Source organism: Camelus ferus, chromosome X (genome assembly GCF_009834535.1).
Source record: "Camelus ferus isolate YT-003-E chromosome X, BCGSAC_Cfer_1.0, whole genome shotgun sequence".
NCBI classification, from domain to species: Eukaryota; Metazoa; Chordata; class Mammalia; order Artiodactyla; family Camelidae; genus Camelus; species Camelus ferus.
Genome location: NC_045732.1, coordinates 17,198,597 through 17,218,065, shown reverse-complemented (window position 1 = coordinate 17,218,065; position 19,469 = coordinate 17,198,597). Strand labels below are relative to the sequence as shown.

Below are 19,469 nucleotides of genomic sequence, written 5' to 3'. Positions count from 1 at the left end.
TCCTCCAAGCGGCATCCCTGCCACTGGGTTACATGTAAACCTTCCAGCGAGCCCTCAGCCCTGACAAGCTCCACTTCCCCAGCTGCCGAGGGTTGTATTAAGAAGGGCAAATTCCGTTGCCTTTCAAAAGGGCGATCTGACTGAATGAGCAGCGTGTAAAGATGTACCGAGGCAATGCCGCTCTTGGGGAAGTGACTCTAAATGTTACAGGATCGCTGGAGATTACTTTCCTAATGACTTTCACTGATTCAACCCATTTCCCTCCATTCATCTCTCTCACCCAGAGGAAAACCCACAAGCTCCAATCCATGAAGAATGTTTTCTTGCTAACAGTTATTTTGGGGGAGGGGGGCTAACTTTCACATCAGTGCCTTTATGTCTCAAAATTAACACATGATGTCACTCTTTAAATGATAATCAATTGTCAAATTAATTTTAGCCCTCGGAAAGTAATAAATGCAGGCCCCCAGATCAGCCTTGGAATAAAAGATGTATTTAATACAACTACTGAGAGCAGGGGTCAGGAAACCTTTTCTGCAAAGCACCAGAGAGTAACTATTTTGGTCTTTATGGGCCATACCATGTCTGCCACTATTCAGCTCCACCACTGTTGCGTGAAGGCAGCCATAGACAGTATGTATGGGAGTGGCTGTGTCCCAGTAAAACTTTATTTCCAAGAGCAAATGTCTACTTGAATTTGGCCCATACTCCATCATTTGCCAACTCCTCCCCCAGAGTAAGCGTTCCCAAAATACATCACATCTGGATGTATACAAAATTGTTATCACAGAATGGCCCCAAAGGCCTGAATTCCCCTGTAAGTATTCATTTTACTCGGTATATTCCAGGTACCATGAGAACCATGGTTAATGTTTATGAGCCGTAGTTTCTTTACTTGTGAAAGAAGAGGCTGGACTCAACTATTCCTAGATTTTCTTCTAGTCTAACATGTATAACCGCCTCCAATTCTATCATCTCAATGTTCTAATCATGTATATTAACCTTCCAAGCTATTTCAGAGTTGATCACCTTCATTCCTTGGTTCTAATTTTTTAAATCAACCACAAATAACACTCAGAGACTCTTCTAAGAGCCAAGACCACCATGGATAAGTGCAAATATAAGAGCATGACCTCCAGTGCCCAGGATCTCAAAAAGCACCCCCAACTCCAAAGTAGGAATTCATTCCTACATACTCGTTGCCAGCATACGTTCTCTTGTCTTCCACGGCCTCTTCTTCACGGATCCCTGCGAGACTAATTCCACATTCATGCTGCATCTATCCCCTGTCCTACCTTCTTCTCTAGGTAAGGATTCAGCACATTTGTTGTATGTCTTTATACAACTCGAGTTGTTCTTGAACATGTTGTTTTTGTATCATGTGCTTGTGGCAAAACAATTAAGACCCTTTCTCTAAATGTCTGTGCATGTGGACACACTATGTGCACAACCTCAGTGGCAGCAAAAGAACTAAAGTATAATTGAGAGGCAGGTGTACAGCTGTTTTATGTTAGTGTCGAAGAATTAATGTTAATGTAAACAAGACGTAATAGCTAGGAACTGAGTTCCTTGGGGAATGTTCCTACTGAGTGTGGTAAAAGGAACTGTGCAATGTGATTAAGATTGTTTGCTTTGGGTTACTTTTAAGTTCTGGTTTAGTTTTACTGTTTTAGCTCTCTGTACTGACAAAGTCCTGGGATTAAGGTGCAGTCAGTTTGTCAGGGAACCACAGACCTCTTACTGTTATTGCTACCACAGATTACCCCCTAGTATATTTGCCTTGTTTTAGTTAGGCAGGGAAAAGTCCCTGTTACAACAGGTTGGGAGCTTTCTTTAGTACCACTGGTGGTACAAACAGGGGAAAGTGTGGCAGAGTTTATCAAAGAAAAGAGAACTTTTTGAAACAGTGAGAATTCAAAATCAACAGAAGCGCTCAAGAAACTAAACAATAGAGTAAGTGCAAAAAAATAAAAGGAAAAACACTACAAAGAGAGCAAAGGAATTCAGAACAGAGAAGATAAACAAGAGAAAGAGTCAACAAAACAAAAACCCAGCTTTATGTAGGAAATTAATGATAAACAAGCCTCTGGCAAGACAGATACATGGATAAAGAGAGGATACGCCAGTAAACACTGTTATAGCCACATAACCAAAGGGAATGGAGACTTATAAAAACCACAAGGAATTCAATGAGTAAGTGCCCGCCAATAAATATGAGAACGTAGGTGCAGTGGGACAATATAACTTAACGGTAGCTGACTGCAGGTGCTACTCGATACCTGTGTTCTTCTTTTCTTACTGGACACACAGCTGCACTCTGTTTCCCAGGAATACATCAGATTTACTAGAGTTCGTTTACACTTAGGACTGCAAGGTTGAGAAAACATCAGAAAAATACACTGATGTAATCTACCACAGAAACTACTTACCCGAGAAAAGTCATTTGACTGTCTCAATAGGAACAAAAAGAAAACACAAGATAAAATTCTTAGAAAACTGAAAAGAAAGAGGATCATCATTAACATCAAAAACATATTTTTAAAAATCCTAAATTAAATTCATATTTAATGGTCAAACCATCAAAATTACCCATTAAAGTCAAGAAAAAGACCAGTTCCTCTGTTTTCCTCACTATCGTTGAACATGTAATGGGGTCCCTAGCCAATGAAATAAAACTAGAAAAAGGGATTAAAGCAGATATGAATACTAGAAAGAAAGAGATAACTGATCTTAATTTGTACATGACATGATCATCTTGAAAAATCCAGACTAATCAATGAGTCATTATTACAACTAGTAAGAGATTAGAACTAGCAAGATTACTGGTACAAATCAACATATCTCTTACGTATCAGCAATATCCAATTAGAGAGTGTATATACACATATCAGTCAATAACAACAAAATACTGGAAGATGCCATGGAATACATTTAGCAATGTATGTGCAAGTCCTTTTTGGATGAATTTACAAAATGTCATAAAATGGCATAAAAGAAGACCCGAATAAATGGACAGAAGATCAATCTACTAAATATGCCAATTCCTCCTAAATCAGTCTGAAAAAAATGGAACTAGATAGTCTTCAAAAGAGTGTGTGATAAAAACGAATATATATATGTTCATATATGACTGAAAAATTGTGCTCTACACTGGAATTTGACACAACATTGTAAAATGATTATAAATCAATAAAAATGTTAAAAAAAAAAACGTGTGTGATACACAAAAATCAACTGACATCAGCTAGTATTTCTAGATTTGATTACATATCAATTTTTTATTGAAGTATGGTTGATTTACAATGTTGCATTGGTTTCTGGTGTACAGCATAGTGATTCATTATTATATATATTCTTTTTCACTATAGGTTATTACAAGGTATTGAATGTAGTCCCCTGTGCGATATAGTAGGTCCTTGTTGTTTGTCTGTTTTATATACAGTAGTTTGTATCTGCTAATCCCAAACTCAATTCTTTAAAAAAATTTTTATTTTATTGTGGTAAGAATGTTTAACATAAATCTACCCTCTCTCTTAACAAATTTTTAAGTGTACATTTTTATTGACTATAGGGGTACAATGTTGTACAGCAGATCTCTAGAGCTTACTCTTCTTGCTTAACTGAAACTTTATGTTCATTGATTCGTAACTAATTATTTCCCCCTCCCCCAGGCCCTGGCAACCACTTTTCCACTGATTTGATTCTGTGAATTTGACCATTTTAAATACTTTGTATCAGTGGAATCATGCAGTTTTTGTTTTTCTGTGACTAGCTTATTTCCCTTAGAAAATGTCCTCAGGTTTCATCTATGTTGTTGCATACTGCTGAATTTCCTTCTTTTTTAAAGTTGAATAGTATTCCATTGTGTATATATATACATACACATACATATATACATACATACCACATTTTCTTTATCCATTCATCTGTTGATAGACATTTAGATTGTTTCTACATTTTTGCTATTATGAATAGTGCTGCAATGAACATAGGCATGTTAACAAACCTTTGAGATCCTGATTTCAGTTCTTTTGGATAAATACCCAGAAGTGGGATTTATGGATTATATGGTAGTTCTATTTTTAATCTTTTGAGGAACGTCCACACTGTTTTCCATAGCAGCTGCATCATTTTCATTCCAACCAACAGTGTGCGAGAGTTCCAAATTCTCCACATCCTTGCTAACACTTCTCTTTTGTTTCTTTGATAATAGCCATTTTAACAGGTGTCAGGTGATATCTCATTGTGGTTTTGATTTATATTTCCCTAGTGAAGTTGAGCTTTTTAAAAATATACCTATTGGCCATTTGTATGTCTTCTTTGGAGAACTGTCTAATCAAGTCCTTAGTTCATTTTTTAGATGAGTCCTTAGTATGTTTTACTATTGAGTTGTAGGAATTCCTAATGTTTTGGGGACTAACCCCTTATCAAATATATGATTTGTAAATATTTTTTCCCATTCTACCTTTTCACTCTATTGGTTATTTCCTTTTCTGTGCAGAAGCTTTTTAGTTTGATGTAGTACTACTTGTTTGTTTCATTTTTGTTGCGTGTACTTTTGGTGTCATATCCATGAAATCATTGCCAAGACGAATGTCATGAAGCTTTTCCCCTACGTTTTCTTCTAGGAGTTTTAAGTTTCAAATCTTATGTTTGTCTTTAATTCATTTTGAGTTGATTCTTGTGTATGGTGTAAGATAAAGATCCAATTTCATTCTTTTGCATATGGATATCCAATTTCCCCTACGTCACTTGTTGAAGAGGTTGTCCTCTTTTTATTGTGCATTCTTGGCTCCATTGTCAAAGATCATTTTACATATCAATTCTTGTATATCAGTTCTTGACCCGCTATCGTTAACAGTTAACCGTGTAGAGGGCAAAAATGACATTTGCTATTCCCTTTGTACCTCTTACTATACTTACTCCATTACTTGATTGATTATACCAGACTCTGACTCTTTGAATGTAGATTCTGTGGCGATTTCATCTTTTATTTACTACAGTATCTAGTTCATTGCCTATAAGTGCTGAATAGATATTTATTGAATGAACAAAAACTGAATATTGACCAAAATTATGAATGCTTCAGGTACTATTGCAATATGCAGTTTCTTTCCTTTACGTACAAAGCTGACACTTTGAATTAAAAGCATTCACGTCAGTTCAGGCTCTAGTTTTACCACAGATAGCTCTTTGACTTGAAGCAGGTCACGTCTGAGTTACATATTCTCTAACTGTAATATAAAAGAGTTACTGTAGAAGGTCTCTTCCAGCTCTAACATCTTCTGAATAATACGAGGATAAATTTATGCTAATGCATGTTCAAGTTCTCAGCAATTCCTTCTTGTGATTATCAAGGTGTATTTTGGGTAGGAAGGGTAGAGATCAAGGGATATTCTGTAACCAAGAATAAAAGAAAGCTAATTTAAGAATGGAAGAAAGCTATTTGAAGTTGACAATATATGGCTCTCTCTTCTTCTACGTGATAGTTATGAACTTCACTTCCCACCTGAAGTTAGAGGTGGCCCCGTGACAGCTTTGCTCAGCAAATGTGTGGCAGGTGTCTCTTTCGGGTGCTTTGCCATGTTTTCTCTCCCTGTACCGTGATGATATGCCGTGTTCTATCTAGACTGATGTTGGTCCCAGGTTGAGGGTAAAGTAGAGAAAAATTCCCAGCCAATTCTTGAAAAGCACACAGCAAAAGAAGGAAACAAACCTTCATTGTTTCATGCCTCTGAATTTGGGGGGTAACTTTTGCCACAGTAAAACCCAGCCCTATGCAGATGAACACTGTATGAATGCCATGCTCCGATTTAGCAGTTGTTTGTTTACTGTCATAATATACTAGTTATCCTGATTAACTGTGGATGCACTGCAAGTATTTTATCTCTATGAATTATGTCAAGTTCCTTTCGAATAGAGAGATAATTCACCATTGTATCTCCAGAATTTGGAATGATTTTCCCCTCTGCTGTAAATTAGACAGAATGCAGTTATCACTGCAAAAAAGTTATGCTTGATTTCTTACATTCCAATATGGCTTTTTGAGTAGGGAAAAAACAGAATGGACATAAGACATTGACCTGAAAATTGGATATAACCCTGAGTTCGCTTGTAGATCTGAACAGGTGGAAAAAAAGACTGAAGGCAACTGAGACTCTAGGTCCAGATGGTGTACAACCCAGTCGTTATATTGGATTCGGCCTTTTGAATGCTCGTCTCATATCTCGGGCACGATAGGTACTTTGAAAACACAGGATTTAAATGTGCCCATTGTTTTAGTTATCTTTGGGTGTCCTGTTTACATTCACATGAATGATTGATTGTTTCATGCTAAACATGTAACAGTGGAAACTGTTACCACACACCTGGTCTCTTTTTTTTAATGAGAAGGGGAAAGATAAATATTTGAGAGCCTGCGATGAATAGGCACTTTCAAATATGCTATCTTTTATAGATGTTTTAATTGATGGAAAATATGCATACAAAACAGCGCTTAATTCATGAGAGTATAGCTCTGAATTTTCAGACTGAATACACCTGTTTAATCAGCAGCCAGATCACGATACAGAACATGACCAGCACCCTTGAGGTCCCGCATCTGCCTTGTGCCAATTTCCAATCCCTTTTATCCCAAAGGTGACCACTGTCTTGATTTCTAATAGAATAGATTGACTTTGCCTGTTTTTGAAGTGTATGTAAGTGGAACCAGAAAATATGTACTTCTCTGTGTCGGGCTTTTTTCTTTCAGCATTATTCTTGTGCTATTCATCCATATTATTGCATGTAGCTGTAGTTTCTTCATTTTCATTGCACATAGTATTCCATAATGTGAAAATGCTACAATATATTTATCTATTCTAAATAGGCGGGCTAATGGGTGTTTTGGTAGTTTGCACTTTGAGGCTATTATGAATGGTGCAGCTATGAACATTCTAGTGCATATATTTTGAGCTCACGAATGTATCTTTTAGGCCTACATCTAGGAATGCTATTACTAGATCAAAAGAAATGCATGTGCTCCGTTTTAGGAAATGTTGACACTTTTTGAAAATGGTCAGCTGATAGGTTGCAAAAATGGCCACAATTTCCACCCCTTCCTGTATCCATGTCCCTTTTTCATGTGACTCTGCAGCTTTTCCCATTAAGAGGTGGAGTCTGTTTTCCCCACCTTTGAATCCAGGCTAGCATCATGACTTGCTCTGGTTAGCTCTCTAGGAACCCTCTTCAGCCTCCATGTAGACAAGTTCAAGCTGGCATGCTGGGTGACGAGAAGCCTGTGGCCAGGTCAACTCTCTCATGCCAGCCACCAGACATGTGAGTGAGGCCATCCTCGATCAGCCTGGCCCAGCTGACCTGCCAGCTGATGGCTGATGCATGAGTGAGCCCAGCCAACATCAACCAAGCCTGGTCCAGATCAGAAGAAGCACTCATCGTTAGACTTGTGAATAGTGATAGTGATTGGTTTTTTAAGCCACTAAGTTGCACATCCATAGACAGTGTTTGTATATGTCATTATTTTGGCAACAGTGCCTTCGAGTAGGTGGTGTTAACTTCATCTTATTCATGAAGAAACTCAGGTTCAGAAAGGCTAGGTGCCTTTCCCCAGAACACCCAGCTAGCCAGGGGTGGGGCCAGGAATCAAATCCCGCCTAGTCTCAAAGCCCAGTCTCAAAGCCCCCTTTCTTCTATAGTATACTATTTATAAAGTAAAAGATAAATAAACAGAAACTTTTGAGCTCTCAACTGCTATGTGATCTCAAAACCCCTTGAATACAAGTTCAATTATGCCGCTCAGTAGCCATCTTTGGGAAATCCTGTCATTTGAGCCCCAACTCCCTTTTCTAGCCCAGAAGCTGGTTATCCAATGGTCCCTTTGGTGTCACACTTTGGAATTTTATTTATAGATCCTTATGCATGTTTTTCACTGTGGCAGAATTTTTCAATGTAGGTTGACTTGATTTTATTATACTTGATATTTACATATCTCTTGGCCTTTAGAATTCATCTTTTGTCACATTTCTGAGTATAAAGAACTTTCTCTGAGGTGATGCCAGCATCATGTCCATATAAAAGAGGATGTGAAGAGAGTCAAGCCAACCCAGAGATTTTCAGGCTTTGCACAGGAGGAGGAGTAGACCCATCTCAAAATCAAGTGATGTCTGGGTGTAAAATTTAGGCAGATTTTAAATTTCCATGCAGAAGAACTGACGGAGGATTGGCAGAGTCACAGTAGTAGTGTCCTTCCCAGTAGGTATTAGAAACATATGTGCCTCAGTGAGAGGGAATCTGGAGTTAACATTCTAGCAAAGGTCACTTAGCTTCTTTGAGGTGCAGTTTCCTCATATATACTGCATCCCTTGCTGCATAGTAAGGATCAGAAGAGATTAGGTAGGTAGGTAGATAGAGAGATAGAGAGAGATCCCCTAGCGAGTATCTGACAACAGAGCAGACACTTACGAATTATAACTATTATTATTGTTATATTATTGTCATTGCTGATTTTTTCCCCCTGGCAATTGACATTTCACAGCATTTTTTTTTTCTCTCACAGCCCTAACAAAGTTAGTCTGGAAGAAAGTGTCCAAAATGTGGCTGGTTGCTCATCTCAGTAAGTCAGCATATATCTGTATTCTGAACCCTGCAAAAATGCAGAATAAATGTAAGATATGGTCTTTCTTTTCTAATAGGGAGGATAAAACCATTACCCCAATGACTTATAAGAGGGTGAACGTGCTAGGTGCCATAAAAGAAGAACAAATGATTCCACTGAGGTCTGCAGAGAGGAAGGATGGAAGCTATATGGAAAGCTGAGATCAGGGGAGAAGTGATGTAATTGGTGAAAAGGTAATTCCAGGCAGCAATAGTAGAATGGGTCAACGCTGGGAAAAGGATACTTGGGAAACAATGACCTCGACTAGTGAAGGGTAGAGATTGGATTCACGGGACGGAGAGTTGGCATGTAGGACTAGGAAGCCAGGAGAAGACATCTAGGCTAGATTCAGGAGGCAGTGACAGATTTTAGGTAGACACTTTGAGGAAGATAAACCTGATAAAATGAGCCAGCTGGAGGACTCAGAAGCAAGGAGGCCAGAGGGGACATCACTGCAGTATCCAATTGTAAGACATACAAGCCTTGTTAGTAGAGTTAGTGGGCAGCAATTGTATAAAAAGGCAAAGTTCCATAGAAAGAGGGCATTCTCTAAGTGACATAAGTCAGACAGAGAAAGACAAATAATGTATGACATCACATATGTGGACTCTTAAGAGGCCAAACTCATAGAACCAGAGATTAGAACAGTGGCTACCAGGGACGGGGGAAGTGGGAAGATGTTGGTCAAAGGGCACAAACTACCAGTTACAAGATGAGTAAGTCCTGCGGATCTAATGCACAGCATGATTATTACAGTTAATAATTCTGTGTTACGTACTCGAAACGTGCTAAAAGAGCTCTTAAGTGTTCTCACTGCAAAACAAATTATGTGATGTGGCGGACGTGTTAGGCAATGCTATGGTGCTAATCATTTCGCAGTATATAAGTGTATCAAATCAACACATTGTACACCTTAATCTAACACAATGTTGTATGTCAATGATATTTCAGTAAAGCTGGGAAAAATTTTAAATAAAAGAAAGGAAAGAAAATTTCCTTCGAAAGGAAGAGACATATTAGGAAGGCCTTTCAGTGGCAGAACCGACCAGACTTAGCCAATGAGGCGAAGGCGGAAAGCCGTATACGACTCAGAGGTGTTAAGTGTGGATGTTCAACAGCGGGGCCTCCAACAGGGGCCCGAAAGTCAGGCGGGTTCGGCGTCTTTGGGGAGAATATGAGGAGGTGGTTGTGACCAAACTGCGGTTTAGGGCCACCTGGTGGAGTTGCTCTTACAGGCAGGTGCGGCTTCGGAACTCAAATCAGGAAAGAGTTATATGCTAAAGAGAAGGGTTGGGTGTGATCCAGAAATGAAGCTCAAATGACCTTACACAGTGTAAATTAACATTTCTGAGTCATCCAAGGATGTAGGAAAAGAGGAAGTGAAGTTTTAATAGGCCTGTAGCAATTTATAGCTCTAAAATAAAACTGGCATCTATATCTATATATATATATACACACACACACACACACACACACACAAACACGTATATATACATATCTGTGAGTTGTCTAGGAAAGACACATTAGTGATCAGCAATGAGAAAAATTATTCTGGGAATCAGTCCAGGAGCACAAGACCTTCTTGCTTATTGCTTCAGTCTCTAAACCTCCTTCCTAATTTTAAGGCAGCTCCCAGTTCCTACCTAGTTCCTCTCTCTGGCCCTGGCTTCAAAGTCTGGCTCAGCTTTCCAAATTTGCTCCTTTGTAAACTTTCAAAAAGATGCTCACATTCTCCTTTTTTTTTTTTTTTTTTGTCATCTAAGTATTCCTATTGCAGACACAGAAATAGATAAGAAGTAACAAATGGTGAGTAAGGTGTAGATTTAACATGAAATCTTTAAAGTGCCGACTCATTATCCGTCGTCTTCATGCAAACAGCAGGCAGTGGAGTGCTGGAGCCAGGGTGTACTGGCTCATGAGAGCCAACTGTGAAATGTTCCGAAATTCTGCAAGCCAGTGGTCAAACACAGCTATTTTTAAATATTAAATGATACAAACTTACAATGAAATAAGTTATCAAAAGCAAAGGTAGTACTCAAACTCATTACTTCTGAAATTGTTTTACTGTTACCTTTGTGCTTGCAGTAATTCACTGCTATTCCATCTGTACGGTGGAGACAGTATATAATAATGTGCTACTGTGCGTAACTTTCCAATTCTGTGTACAACGATACCACATCGGTAGCTTGAAACAGGCCATCGTGGGAGAATTTGCTACAAATCAGAGCTTTTTTATTTGCCCTTGGAGACCCAGTTGTTAGACATCTACCAGTATGTCAGTGCTGTCTGGCATGTGTAATGTCATGGGAAATGCAAAATACCACGGGTTGAGGTACTAGGTTGGGGTCCAGGTTCCATTCCTGCTGGAAGAGCAATCAACCTTGAATAAGTCACTAAATGTCCCTTGAAATGCTGTGAAAGAATATATGGATACCCTTCTCCCAGAATGATGTATGTTGAAAATTCTACTCACGTAGTTCCATGAGAATCAGTCTTCCTCTCTTGTCTAGGGAATTAGCCGACCCAATTATGTCTGGGTAGGACAGTTAACCAGGCTGTGCCTAACGTAGTCCAGGCCCATTTGGGTTGCACCTGCCATGTGATTTGGTGGGATATTTGATCCTTCTAGGATCAGCACTTAACCTTCTCCCTGGTAGCATTTGAGACCAGTCAGAATGTTTTCGTACCCTAACTGCTAGATCGGGTCAGCAGTGTTAGGTATAACCAATGCTCTCTCTTTTTCAGCAGAGAGCATCCTTAACACCCGTAATTAAAACATCACAGTATCAAAACACTTTAAAATACAATTTCATTCCTTCTAACAAGGCGGAAGTGGGTGGATTGTGTACATGTGTGTTTTTCAGGTAATAACATGAAATACATGAGATAGATTTATTTTGATAACTCTTGTTAGTAGAATTATGAGCTAAAAGAAACCTCTAGGATGGACTTTTTATTTAAAAAAAAACAAATATGTATTAAAAGAGTGCAGAAAATGATTTGTATCCTACATGATGACATTTCGTCAAACCATCTGTAAAATTTATTTTGATGGGTTTCAGAACCCATGTTTTCAGCCTGAAAAGTACATTCAAGTGATTTGTGTCAGCTTGTATGATTGGATGGTTGGCCTAGTTAATTCTACCACCTGTCTCAGTCATCAGTTCTTATTAGCTCTCATTTGATGAGGAAAACAATCTCTGGAATTCTACCTTCCTTTCCAAATACCGAAAGATGTTTCATTTTCACTTGGATATCAGCATATCTTTCTGTCTTGAAGGCTGTTGTTATAAATTCAAATTCTCCATTGTTTCTTCATGTAATCTGTTACCATTTATGTAACAAAAATAAGTTTTTCTTATTAGAGACAAAACAAACGTGAACATTGAATGTGTCTTACAACTTCGAAGCATTCAAGTAACATTTTAGAATGCATACCTTGAGGTTAGCATATTGCTAATTTCAGATTCCTAAAATTTTTATGTTATGACATTGAATGTCTGGTTCCATACTACAGGATAGAAACTAGTAAGCGGGTAAAAGTTGAATCAAGTGATATGATTGAGTTAATTTTGATGCCTCAAAACATTGAAAACTAAAGGTCAATTTATTCCATGCTATGTTAAAGAATAATTCCAGATGACAAATGTGCCAGGATCCCAAGATGAGCTGTAACCACCCAAAGCAAAAGTAAGGGATCCTAAAAACAAGTATATCTACATGAGGTTCCAGGGAGAGTTTCAAAGGACATGTAAACAGAAATGAACGCAGATATTGAAAAAACATTGCGTTAGATAGAATATAGATAACCACAGCTATGGAATCTATCTTAGAGTCATGATGCTTAGACAATTGGGCTATGATTAAAACTGGAAACCTAATGTTAATTTTAGGATGCACATCAACAAGATAATCTAGAATACTGGCCACCTACTTGGATTCTTCTTTGGGAGATCAACATGCATATAAGTGCATGACTTTATTAATAAATATATAGGAAATCTTTAAAATAGCCTTTCCTACAGTCTCTCCATGTGGCATCTGTTGCATTTATATTTTCAAAAGACGATGCGAGTACCTTATGTACATGAAGCATAGGAGATAACACAGTGAAAAAGAATAAGGGCTCTTCCATGAGGAGTTGCATTTACTCTGGGAAAAAAGATAACTCAAACTAGTAATTATTATGTAAAGTAAAAGCAGAAACAGACTAAAAGTCCTCCAAGAGTATCTACCTACCTTTAAACTCTAATGGAAGAGTTGAGTACATTTTTTTTTACCAACATTAGGAAGATTTTTTAAAATATCTCTAAACCAAGGTTTGAAATTCAAATTGCCTTTTCAAGCTGTTTTTGAGACTTTCAAAACTAAAAATGTGATGAATCACAGGGGTGCAAGGAAGTAAGGAGAAAGGCATCTGGGTAGACAGATGGGATCTGAGGGGGGAAAGCCTGGGCTGTGGGGGTCTTTGGAGCCAACCCTTCTCCCTACCGTGCCCTCATTTCCCTCTTCACGCAGCAGATCAACTGTTTTTGGGCTTTGTTCCAACGAAAGCAAAGTTAATAAGTTTTTGACAGAGCCATGCATGTTCATCAGCAGAGGTCAGCATCATCCAAGTCAATTTCGAGCTTCTAGTTTGCTCAGAGCCAGGGTTAAATCAAACAGCAAATACAGATTTACTTCACATAGTGACTGTCAGTTAATCGTTGTCTTCCTAAGAGTTCTTGGAAAGTTATTCCACCTTTGAGATGATTCTTTTTGTTTGTTTTCACCCTAAAAAGCACTAAATAAGTACACCAAAGAAATAATGTATCAACATTACCATTTCAGAAAAACATACATTCTTCAATTTACTCAAAACAATAGTTTCCTAGTCAGAGAAAATCACATGGAATATATTGGAATTGTGTGACTTATCATAATGAATGCAAATGCTTTGCTATGGGTTCCTGTATCCAGTAACAGAAATTGTTTTTAAGATCTTCAAGCTGTTGGGTGCATGAGGTATCCTCACATGTTTCAAAGTCCTCTCATAAATTAGCCTTTATTTTGACCTGTAAGTGATTTTCTGTGCAATGATATTTTTAAGGCCAGTTTGAGTGCAAAATCGCCATAATCTCTTGAAGAGTTGAAACATTAGTGGATAAACTGGGCAGAAAGAAAAATGCACCTTATAAAGAACGACTCCTTAATACCCCTTCTTTGCCACCCCGCCCCACTCTCAAGACGTCTCTTCCGTCTTTGTCAACTATAATAAGCTTTTATGATATTTCATGTCAAAAGGTATTCATTTACTTCCAAATTGTTTATTACTTATAAAAGCTTACTTTCACTTTTCAGCTGGAGTATTTTTCTACCTGTAAAGATCAATTAGGGGTATCCAGTTGGAATGGAATGCACCATAATCTTTCCCATTAATATGAATGGAAATATTTTATCATTTAAAAGTCTTCTCATTTTGCCATCCAGTTTTCAGGTATAATTTTAAGTCACTAAGTGATAGATAAGTGTGTTTATTGAGGAACGACTATGCTTCAGAAATTGTTCTAAGCACTGAGGAAACACTTGTAGAGAAGACTGGTGTGCGCCCTGCCCTCTTGGTGTTTCACAGTTAAGCTGGGAAGATGGTTGAATCGTTTTTATTTTCTAGAGATATGGCTCTACCTGCCTGGAGTTGCTGGAGAGAATCCCCTCACAATGTATACGTTTATCAAAACGTCACATCGTAAACTTTAAATATCTTACAATTTTATGTGTCAATTATTCATTGATAGATCAATCAATTGATCGATAGACAGATAGATAGCTTCTGGTTTCTATGTTGGAAGCTGCTGCCATCACGGGGCGGGAGGGTCAGGGTTTTTTCTCCAATGTCAGGGAACGTTGGGCCTCCTCTCTCATAAGCCGTAAATAAAGGGAGACCTAGGTTAGGCCCTCAAGGATACTGGCAGCCCCACAAATATCCCACCAGAAATCCTTCCATGATCCTCCTTGGTGCTCAAATTCAGACTGAACATAGACAATACGACATGGCAGGCTAGAACCACAGGAGTAGGGAATTTGGAGTCAAAAGTTGTGGTTAAATTCTGCCTTCACCATTTACCAGCTGAGAACGTTGGATAAGTACCTGTACCTTTCTGAACACTTGTCTTTCTCAGCTGTAAAATGGGGACAATAATTTCCACCATATGGATTTGTCATGAAGTTCAAGTAAAATGCATTATGAAAGGATTTTGTAAACAAACTGTGACTAGTAGCCCTTGCTAATTATCCTTGGCAGTCATTCATTCCTTCACTCACTCATTCGTTTATCTACCAGCAATCCTGTCTTGAGAACCTAACACTTCCTCTAACTACGATGAGTCATAACTAGCTTTTGTGCTTTAGGATCAGCTACTTAACCTGTTCCCTAAGAGTCCATGATTAGCCAAGGGTCCTGCTCCAGACTCCAAAGCCACAAATTTCCCTTTGTTCATGTCATCTCTTCACCAAGGCAAATATCTGCCAGACCTCCACCTTCAAGGAACTTCAATATTATAAAAAGATATAGTTCCCCAAAGCTGAATTTACAAAACTCTCAAAATACAGGAAAATTCAAGTCATTTTTTTCTACACATTTTTCCTTCCAGTATATTACTCATACATGCCCAACAGAAGCTAAATTTATCTGCTTCTCCCAGCTAAGCCATCTGTTGCATGTAAACATCAACGATGCATGCATCTAGTTAATTATGGTTCTCAAAAAAAACCTGACAACCAAGGGACATTAAGTCTTAGGTGTTGATGCTGACATTACAGTGGTATGTGAAAAGATCTTTGTGTCAGAATGGATCTGTAATAGGTTTACCAATAAAGGCAGAAAATTTGGAAATATAAAGAAAATATAGGTCTCATGAAAGGGGGCATGTACGTCAACACAGACGGGCAGGGAATGAAACTTTTCAAAAGTGTCATTCATGTAACGGGAGAAAATCATTCTAAAGTCGTTCAAAGGAAAATACAGGAAGCAAAACAGAATTTTTCAAAATCCAAACTCACATATACATTCTTGCCTTCATGAGCCCCTTAGGCCAACTACATATCCGTAATGAACTGTGTGTGGGTAAGTCTCCAATGAGGAGCAATTCTTTTGTGTGTGTGTGTGTGTGAGGGTAGGGGTTAATTAGGTTTATTTTTTTTTAATGGAGATACTGGGGATTGAACCCAGGACCTCATGCATATTAAGCATGCGCTCTGCCACTGAGCTATACCCTCCCCTCTCCCCAGGAACAATTCTACCAAATATGTTTTTATGGTACTCATTCTGCCAACAAACATTCATTGAATGTAAATTACTTATTGACCTAAATTACCATTCCACTAGAAATAAATGGCAAGTTAGAGTAATGGTGAAATCAATAGCATCTCTAAAGGATATCACCAGCTTCCTATTAATTTTAGTGAATTTTCTCTTTTTCTCTTTCTTATAATACCAAATGAGGACTCTTTTCTATGCTGCATTTGAAAGAGACTCGTATTGGGGAATATCAAATCAATCTGCATAGACTGTTACCCACACTTGAACAAGTAATGATAAAATGAATACACGACATTGATTAATCCTAATTCTTAGAATAGACACACTGGCAGCTGGTGTCAAATGAGAGGCAGAAAACATTGGCCCACACTTACGTCCCGTTAAATGCTAGAATCCAACCAAAGTCATGTCCTCAGTATCTTCATATTGAAAGCAATGAACCACACTCTTTATTCCTATCAAAGCTTAGTCTGGGGAATTTGGATAATTCCAGGCTATACGCCACATGAAGATCGCAGACTTGCAACAATGAATGAGGTCATTTGTTCTTAAGTATGCTGACAGAGAGAAACCCACAGACTCAATACAGTAAATAAAAAATTATATGTGTTTTCTCTCCTGCTTTACAAGCTGCATTCCCACCGCCTAAAGAAAACTCTTGTCTCCATAAGGGATGCACTTAGATTCCTATCTCTGCTCTTCACTGAAGGCACATTTGTCATTTTATATCAGCAATAACCGCTGAAGTAAAGACCTTCAGACCATCTTCAGCTCTTCTAAGACGCAGGAAAGCTTTCAAGTGTTTATAAAGTGTATCTTCGCTATGAATATTAAAAATCTATGTTTACATTTTATTAATTTAGTGTTATTCCAAATGTTCACAGGAAATTCTAAATGTATGTTTAAAATTAGTTATAATTTTTTTCCAAGCAAAAAAAATAATACTCCTGTATTTCTGTTCATCTAGGACACCATGAATTTTGAAAATTACCATTGGGAGAAAAACAGAGTTTCACATTAATTGTACGTAATTATTTCAAAAGCATCAAAATATTAGAGGGTCATGTGCCTTTTATAAATGTGAATTGTAAGATTTTGCATGTGCTCAAAGAAGGGACTACCTAGCAATGTTTGTAAATATGAAGGATGTGGGTACATATAAAAATTCTGAAAACATGCACTTCACTGATCCAGGTGTCCAGATACATTATAATGGGACAAGTGACGATCAGAGATGTTCTTTAAGAATTTATTTATATATATTATATTATTTATATATTATAAAACAAATATATATATATATATGTTTTATAATTACATGTATACATAAATATATTTGTTTTTCCTTAGTTTTCACAACAATCTGAACAATCTATGTTTGAGAATTGGGAATGGGTAGAGAAGTCTCTGTAAACTTAACCAAGAACAGTGTATGCAATTTTCTTTGGCTGACTACACAATATATTTGGATTTCATTGATCTGAAAGGTTTGGCAGCAAATAAGACCAACACACCTGAAGTTCCTGTTAGTGAATCAGAGCAGACTTGACTTCCCATTGAGACTCATATGGCTACACTGGAACTGGCAGTCTCAGGGCAGCTGACTTGGAGCAGAAGTCGACTGGAGCAAAGATGAGGAGGAGATACAGAGGGTACTGTTGAGTAGAGTGGTGGCTGGTACCACATCTGTAGACCCATTGACTATCTTAGAAACTTCATTCTGAAAACTGTTTACTGACATCCTTACAGCGCAGAATACATAATTGCCTTCTGAAGCATTGCTAATAAGCTCCTGTTTGGGTAAAATAAGCAAAGAGCTGGGTTGTCTCCTACTTGCTGTGTTTGTTTCCTATTGATGCTGTAACAAATTACCATAAACTTAGCAGTTTAAAATAACACAAGTTTATTAACTCACAGTTCTGGGGATCAGAAATCTGAAATAGGTCCATTGGGCTAAGAAAAAGGTGTCAGCAGAGCTGCGTTTCTTCTGGAGGTTCTGTGAGAAAAATCTGTCTTCCTTGCCTTTTCCAGTGTCCGGAGGTTACTTGTATTCCTTGGGTCATGGCCCCTTCCTCCCATCACTCCAGTCTCTCCTTCTGTTTTCACATCTTTCTCCTTATCTGCTTCTGTCATGACATCTCCTTCCCTATCTCTGACTCTTCTGTCTCCCTCTTTCCCTTATAAGAACCCTTACGATTACATTGGGCTCACCCAGATAATCCATGATAATCTCCCCATCTCAAGGTACTTAACTTAATCATATCTGCACAGGCTCTCTTGCCATGTAAGGTAACACAGGTTCTAGAGATTGGGACATGGACATCTTTGGGGGCCATAATTCTGTCTACCATACTCGCTTCCTGTCTTTCTTCTCCATTCCTTTTAAAATGGGAGCTCTCAAGTGATGTTCTGTGGTCCACTGGCAAATAGCAAGATTGTCTGAACTCCAATAGATCTTCTGTTACACTACTATTTGTAGTGTGGCAAAGTCTAGACCTCAAAGCGTGCTCCTCAAAGTGTAGAAAAGCAGATCAGCACCACTTAGAACTTGTTAGAAATGCATATTCTTGGGCAAAAGTCTGAAACTCTGGGGATATGGCCCAGCAATCTGTGGTCCCCCAGATAATTCATGCTTAAGTTTGGGAACCACTTACATTTACAGACTTACATTTCTGATACGTATTATTTGTGTTAGCCTTCGTTACTTTAAATCAGTGTTTGTCACGTCTTTTTAGCTCTAGTGAGGTTTACCAGCTGAACCAAAGATGCACATAGTGGATAGGGTGAGTAGGCCTTGAGCTCTTTTGCTAGGTCAACACTTCCAAAAGATACCAAAATCTCATGGGAAAGCCATTTATATTGCATTTTCCAATGCAATATGGACCCCCAAAGTTCCAATTTTCCTTTTTTTAAAGTACATTATTATATTTATTTTTTCCAGTTTTCTTGAGAAATAATTGACTAACATCATGGTGTAAGTTTAAGGTGTACTGCGTGATGGTTTGATTTACATATATTGTGAAATGGTTACCACAATCTGTTTAGCTAACATTCATCTTCTCATACAGATACAAGAAAAAGAAAAGAAAAAAGGAAAATATGTTCTCCTTCTAATGAGAACTCTTAGAATTAACTCTGTTATCAATATTCCTATACATCACACAGTAGTGTTAGCTAAGGTCAGCATGTTGTCCATTAAATCCCTAGTACTTATTTATCTTATAACTGGAAGTTTGTACCTTTTGACCACCTTCCTCCAACTCTCCCCCACCCCCATTTTCTTTTAACGGTTCTTTTTCCACAAAGATTTTCCTTGGAGAGCCTCAGGCGTTCATAGGGCCTGTTTGGTATGTGATGAAATTAGATAGTGCCTATTGTGTGTCAGGAATTCCATAAATTGTTTCTCATTTAGTATTTCATCACATTCTTCACCTCAATTTTATAAAATAGATATGATGAATTTTCATTTTAAATATGAAGAAACTGAGGCTTTAGAGAGACAGGATTCACATCCATTTG

General features: G+C 38.0%; 1 long non-coding RNA gene and 1 other non-coding gene across 2 annotated transcripts in view; one reads left to right on the top strand and one right to left on the bottom strand.

Annotated features, from left to right (window-relative positions):
* The window catches only part of LOC116661999, a 61,156-nt gene that overhangs the window by 35,295 nt on the left and 6,392 nt on the right, over positions 1–19,469 (top strand). The gene's annotated exons all lie outside the window — the stretch shown is intronic.
* TRNAI-AAU lies at positions 15,836–15,907 on the bottom strand. Its single transcript has one exon. It is a non-coding gene; the product is annotated as a tRNA-Ile (tRNA).